The sequence below is a fragment of the Pungitius pungitius genome, chromosome 15 (genome assembly GCF_949316345.1).
Source record: "Pungitius pungitius chromosome 15, fPunPun2.1, whole genome shotgun sequence".
Lineage (NCBI taxonomy): Eukaryota > Metazoa > Chordata > Actinopteri > Perciformes > Gasterosteidae > Pungitius > Pungitius pungitius.
Window position 1 is genome coordinate 16,363,478 of NC_084914.1, and position 7,031 is coordinate 16,370,508.

Consider the following 7,031-nt stretch of genomic DNA (forward strand, 5'->3'; position numbering starts at 1 on the left):
CATTGGGTTGTAGAACTTCCCCTGAGAATTAAAAAAAAATCGAACATTAGGGGGCGCTATGGTGATTTACTGTATTTTGGCCTTTTTTTCGCAATTTCCACCGTATTTTGGTTTTACAAACGAACGAACTCCTCCGAGAGTTTAAATCCGATCGATTTCAAAATCGGGCCAGTTGATCCTGACCCCCTTGGGGTCAAAAGTTATTAAAATCAAGAGTTTTCATAAAACTACCTGGGCGTGAGCTTGCGTGCAGTTTGGACGATTTTTGACGATTTTCCTCAAATATGTAAAATGGTATAACTCCAAGGAACATTGATATTTCTGGCTAGAAATTTTAATTCATGATGCTTGTGTAGGCCTATAAGTATTGCCATGAAAAGATTTTCGAAAAAGTATAGCGCCACCTATTGGCCTAGGTCCATGCAAAATTTCTACAGTCAGATGTCCATTTCCTAGCCCTTTAATCTGATCCCCTTCAAATCTGGGAATATAAACCTTAGTACTGTGATGATAGGTCACCGTGAATATTGGGAGTTTTGGACAAACTTTGTTGCCGTGACGACACCATCCTCGCATGAAAGTTCACGCACATCTTCTGAGCCTTGGAAAATTTCAAAACTCTTGAAAACCCCTGTGAGTGTCCTTAGTGATGGTCTTTACAGACTTGATGTGGAGTTTTGGTTCAAAAGTTAATAATTGCCTCCATTGCGCCCCCTGGAAGTTTTCGACGAAGCGGCGCCGGCACTCTGTTTGACTTACAAGTACGGTGGTTTTTGAGAAAATGTATTACAGAGAGACTTAAAAGAGTCTCTGAGGACTATGCTCTAAAACAAACAGGAAGTCAGTTATAACTCTATTAGTGTGAATATTCCCTGTAGATTTGAAGGAGAGTCACCAATCCTATTTGAGGAACGTTTCGAAGTACAAAATTGTATCAGAGCAGATAGCTCATCTGCAGAGCACTCGGCCCCTGGCGCTGGAGATGCGGGTTCGATTCCAGGTGCGGAAGATCTTTTTTTTTCACCTCTATTTCGGTTTTGCACTTTGTACATCGCCTCAACCTATTTATTAAGACTCCTGATGTGACTTGTCAACTTTTTGCAGGCCTTTTGCAGCTCAGCAATAGCCTTGTCTTGGTGGATTCCGTTCATGAGACCACAGAGTCAGGTTTGAATGCCAGCCCCGAGAGTGATTTATTTTGTCTCCTTAGTCTCTTTTTGACCCGCGCGCCCGGCCGACCGCCGCCCCCCCCCGACGTGCAAGGGGGCGAAGGCCCGTTCATCGCTGCTTGCAGCTTTAATTAGGGCCTGAGCCGACTGAAAGTCGGGCGAAAGCCCTATTGAAATTGCAAGAATTCTTCTTATTATTCTTATTATTTCACCACTTCAATCGCACTTTTGGGGCCTTTGCCATGTTCAAAAACTCTTGAATTTTTGCGTGCGCTTCAGAAGTGCGAAAAATTTATATATTCTTGGGGTCGCGCAATTTGGCGATGAAAAAAAGTGCTCTCTAGCGCCCCCTAAAGTGCTGCCTCTGGGGACATTTTTGTCCACTTTTACGGATTGACTTGAAATTTTGCACACAGGTGCTCTTGGATGTGCTCTACAAAAAAGTCAATCATGGTATGCAAATGCGCCTACCGTTTTATGGCCGCCATTTTGAATTTTGTGAAAAACACGTTTTTGCGAACTCCTCCCAGACGCTTGGTCCGATTTTGACGAAATCTTCACCAAAATGATCATTGGCTCAATGCCATCAAAAGTTATTAAAAGCTTGTTGATATCTCATTTAGTTTTTAATTGATGGACTAATCAAGTTGTCGTGGGTGTGGCCTAAAAAGGAAAGACCAATAACTTTAAAAGTAAAAGGCCTGTCGCCACCAAATCTTTAGGACATGTTCACATTGGGTCCTAGAACTTGCCCTGAGAATTAAAAAAAAATCGAACATTAGGGGGCGCTATGGTGATTTACTGTATTTTGGCCTTTTTTTCGCAATTTCCACCGTATTTTGGTTTTACAAACGAACGAACTCCTCCGAGAGTTTAAATCCGATCGATTTCAAAATCGGGCAAGTTGATCCTGACCCCCTTGGGGTCAAAAGTTATTAAAATCAAGAGTTTTCATAAAACTACCTGGGCGTGAGCTTGCGTGCAGTTTGGACAATTTTGGAAGATTTTTTTCCAAAATGTAAAATGGTATAACTCCAAGGAACATTGATATTTCTGGCTATAAATGTATATTCATGATGCTTGTGTAGGCCTTTAAGTAATGCCATGCAGTGATTTTAGAAAAAGTATAGCGCCACCTATTGGCTTAGGTCAATGCAAAGTTTCTACATTTACATGTCCATTTCCTAGCCCTTTAATCTGATCAACTTCAAATCTGGGAATATAAGACGTAAGACTGTGACGATGGCTCACAGTGAGAATTGGGAGTTTTGGACCAACTTTGTTGCTGTGGCGACGACATATTCGCATGAAAGTTCAAGCACATCTTCTGAGCCTCGTCACACTCCAAAACTCTTGAAAACCTCTGTGAGTATCCTACGTGATGACCTTTACAGACCTGATGTGCAGTTTTGGATCAAAAGTGAAAAATTGCCTCCATTGCGCCCCCTGGAAGATTTTGACGAAGCCCCGCCCGCATCCTGTTTGACCGACAAGTCCGCTGATTTTTTACCAAATGTATTAAAGGGAGACATAAAAAAGTCTCTGAGGAATTTTCTCTAAAACAAACAGGAAGGCAGTTATAATTTTTTTAGTGTGAATATTCCCTGTATTTTTGGCGGAGAGTGACCAATCCTATTTCAGTGACTTTTCGAATTCTCAAATCCATCTGGAAGAATAGCTCAGTGAGTAAGGTGTTGGCCCCCCGATGCAATGGTCGTGAGATCGACTCCCGACGAAATCATACTTTTTTTTTTTTTCTTCTTTTTTTAAACGTGTGTCCGGCTGATCTAACGGACAAAATGAATTAGTTTACTCTCCTTGCTGAGGTTATTAAATAACTGTACACGTTAGAGCAGCTGTGTCACACTCGTTTCAGCCACATACGGCTGCTGGGCACAGCTGCCGTATGTGTGGAGCTGGAGGGAGGAGCTGGCGTTGCAGCCCGGTACGGTCTGGACGGTGCAGCCGTTCGCCAGCGTGTCGCGAGTTTGACACATCTAACCTAGAAAAATAACACGGACAGTTCAATATATTTACATCTGAATTTAAATACACGTATTCTGCCACATACGGGTGGAGATGCAAACACGTTTTGGGATTTTACTAGATGTTACGGGGAACTGTTACGTTAAAGAACTCAATTACCCAGCAGTCTTTGTTGACGGACATGCGCAGAGTAGAGGGCGGCTCGTAGTGTCGCGTGAGTTAATGCTGTTATCGCGAGAGGTCGCCATTGGAGCCTCTGCGTTGAACAGCTGCAGGTCCAGTTGTATGCAGTCCGTATTTTATATTTTAAACTGCTTACTACACACCTATGCTTACACCCAAACGGACTAAACCAAGTGGAGATGCTTTGGACGGTGAGTGATGACTTTTTCCTTGTGCGTTCTCCAGTCTTACCCACTTAAATAGCGGGGATACTGCGGGGAACGTGGTAACAATGGCTCGTTTCTAACAGCTGTTTGAGGGAGAACGGTATTAGTATTTGCTATGGACTTAATTGCCAACATTAAGAGCCTGTCATATGAGGCCAGACGTGAGTCGTGTTCTACATTCAAGAGGGTTTTTATTTAGCACAGCCCAAAGCAACCTAAATTCGATGACCTCATAACGACCAGCATACGTCTTTTAGCTAAGCTAACTACGGTAGCTTCACAGGGATAAAAGACCCCTCTTCACGCTATCAGCGCCACTTTGTTTACGTTTCCGTGTGCCCTAAATAACTTTCTATAATCGGCCCGCAGCCTGCAGCCGGGCGCAGCTAAATGACACGTAATGTATTGTGCGTCTTCAATGCTTTTCAATATGTTATATATTTATTGCCTTCACAATGAGCATGAATCTAACATTAAATGATATGATTAATATGCCCCTCATTCCAAAGAAATAATATACACACGTCAAGCTCATTATGGAGTTGAAACAACAAATTACTAAACTGTAAACAGTTAATATAAGAGAAAAAAATATTGTAATCAAGATAAATGTTTTCAAAACGTGTGATTAACTAGTCAATTGTCTATAATCTGTTGACAGCCATAATCGTATTCTGATAATACACGTTGGTGCGCAAATATTTTCAGATGGCCCGTGCAAAGTCATGCCACCAGTCTGAGGACATCACTGGGAATGGCACATGGGACACGTGGCTTTCAACTCCAGCGAGGTGGGAAAGCATTTCTTTATGTATATTTTGTTCTGTCTGCATAATTGTAAAAGACTTCTTCCCGCATTCGTACAACAGCATTCCATATCGTGTGACTGTCGATGGATGTAATAATTTGGCCTTCTTTTTTTCTTCCAGCACACGGCACAGGTTGGCGTCACCGTGGGCAATCATGGCAAAGTTGACTGGACCACAGCGGAAAATGATCCTTCCAGAGAAGAAGTTATTTACTTCTACAACGAATGGAAGAGTTACAACTTCCAGATGACAGCTCTCCGCTCATCCTTCTGGGCAACTTGAACATCCGACAGAACTTATGTGACCTACTGCGTTTATTTTCTCCTTTAGCTCTCATTTAAGTATTAAAATTCGCTGTATTTTTGCAAGAGAGGCACCAATCCTATTTGAGTGACGTTTCGAATGTGAAATTGTATTGGACCATATAGGTCATCTGCAGAGCGTTGGCCCCTGGCGCAGTAAACCAGGGTTTGATTCTTGGCATGCACAAGACTCCTCATGTGACTTAAAATGAATCCAGAATGCAATATTTGTTCAGTATGCAAGGGCAGTGATTTATTTAGTCATGTTTGGTCATGTTTTGGTTTTTTTACATGACAATATGGTTTGGTACATGCTGAGTTAATGAATATACATTCTAAAGTGCAATGTCCATATGTGAATAAGAGTTGTATACGTTTATCATAGTCAACATGGTGTGGAAATATCCCTTATGTAGTTGGTCAATGGGAACTATAGTAGGCAGTAATAACAGCTAAGGTAATTACAGGTGGATATTTCTGGGAATTAACCTTAAATGAGACTGCATTTATGATATCTAAGATATACAGGACAAGAAAAATGCACTGGATGTGTATATGTGTTGAATCAATTATACAGACGCAAACTGGAGAACGAGACAAGTGTTGCTGTGATACTTATTGTGGTCATCGTGCCCGAGACCTGTAACAATTACTCCGCAGGTCTTTTGCAGCGGGGCAACAGCCCGGCGTCGGTGGATTCCGTTCGCGAGGCCGCAGATTCAGGTTTGAATGGCAGCCCCGAGAGTGATTTGTTTAGTCTCTTTAGTCTCTTTTTGACCCGCGAGTCCGGCCGACCGCTGCCACCCCGACGTGCAAGGAGAGGCGAAGGCCCGTTCATCGCTGCTTGCAGCTTTAATTAGGGCCTGAGCCGACTGAAAGTCGGGCGAAAGCCCTATTGAAATTGCAAGAATTCTTCTTATTATTCTTATTATTTCACCACTTCAATCGCACTTTTGGGGCCTTTGCCATGTTCAAAAACTCTTGAATTTTTGCGTGCGCTTCAGAAGTGCGAAAAATTTATATATTCTTGGGGTCGCGCAATTTGGCGATGAAAAAAAGTGCTCTCTAGCGCCCCCTAAAGTGCTGCCTCTGGGGACATTTTTGTCCACTTTTACGGATTGACTTGAAATTTTGCACACAGGTGCTCTTGGATGTGCTCTACAAAAAAGTCAATCATGGTATGCAAATGCGCCTACCGTTTTATGGCCGCCATTTTGAATTTTGTGAAAAACACGTTTTTGCGAACTCCTCCCAGACGCTTGGTCCGATTTTGACGAAATCTTCACCAAAATGATCATTGGCTCAATGCCATCAAAATTTATCAAAAGCTTGTTGATATCTCATTTAGTTTTTAATTGATGGACCAATCAAGTTGTCGGGGGTGTGGCCTAAAAAGGAAAGACCAATAACTTTAAAAGTAAAAGGCCTGTCGCCACCAAATCCTTAGAACATGTTCACATTGGGTTGTAGAACTTCCCCTGAGAATTAAAAAAAAATCGAACATTAGGGGGCGCTATGGTGATTTACTGTATTTTGGCCTTTTTTTCGCAATTTCCACCGTATTTTGGTTTTACAAACGAACGAACTCCTCCGAGAGTTTAAATCCGATCGATTTCAAAATCGGGCCAGTTGATCCTCACCCCCTTGGGGTCAAAAGTTATTAAAATCAAGAGTTTTCATAAAACTACCTGGGCGTGAGCTTGCGTGCAGTTTGGACGATTTTTGACGATTTTCCTCAAATATGTAAAATGGTATAACTCCAAGGAACATTGATATTTCTGGCTAGAAATTTTAATTCATGATGCTTGTGTAGGCCTATAAGTATTGCCATGAAAAGATTTTCGAAAAAGTATAGCGCCACCTATTGGCCTAGGTCAATGCAAAGTTTCTACATTTACATGTCCATTTCCTAGCCCTTTAATCTGATCAACTTCAAATCTGGGAATATAAGACGTAAGACTGTGACGATGGCTCACAGTGAGAATTGGGAGTTTTGGACCAACTTTGTTGCTGTGACGACGTCATCTTCGCATGAAAGTTCAAGCACATCTTCTGAGCCTTGGCAAACTCCAAAACTCTTGGAAAGCTCATTGAGTGTCCTAGGTGATGACCTTTACAGACCTGATGTAGAGTTTTGGATCAAATGCTAAGAAATCCCTCCATTGCGCCCCCTGGAAGTTTTCGACGAAGCGGCGCCGGCACCATGTTTGACCTACAATTGTGGTGATTTTTTTAACAATTGTATTAAAGTGAGACTTCAAATAAAGTCTCTGACGACTATGCTCTAAAACAAACAGGAAGTCAGTTATAACCATATTAGTGTGAATATTCCCTGTAGTATTGCAAGAGAGTCACCAATCCTATTTGAAGGACGTT

At 42.0% G+C, this 7,031-nt stretch overlaps 1 long non-coding RNA gene across 1 annotated transcript; it reads left to right on the plus strand.

Moving 5' to 3' along the window:
* Nucleotides 1–3,250: 3,250 nt before the first annotated feature.
* LOC134105192 (uncharacterized) lies at nucleotides 3,251–5,311 on the plus strand. The gene is made up of 3 exons (XR_009942467.1): nucleotides 3,251–3,529; nucleotides 4,253–4,335; nucleotides 4,474–5,311. It is a non-coding gene; the product is annotated as an uncharacterized LOC134105192 (long non-coding RNA).
* Nucleotides 5,312–7,031: the final 1,720 nt, after the last annotated feature.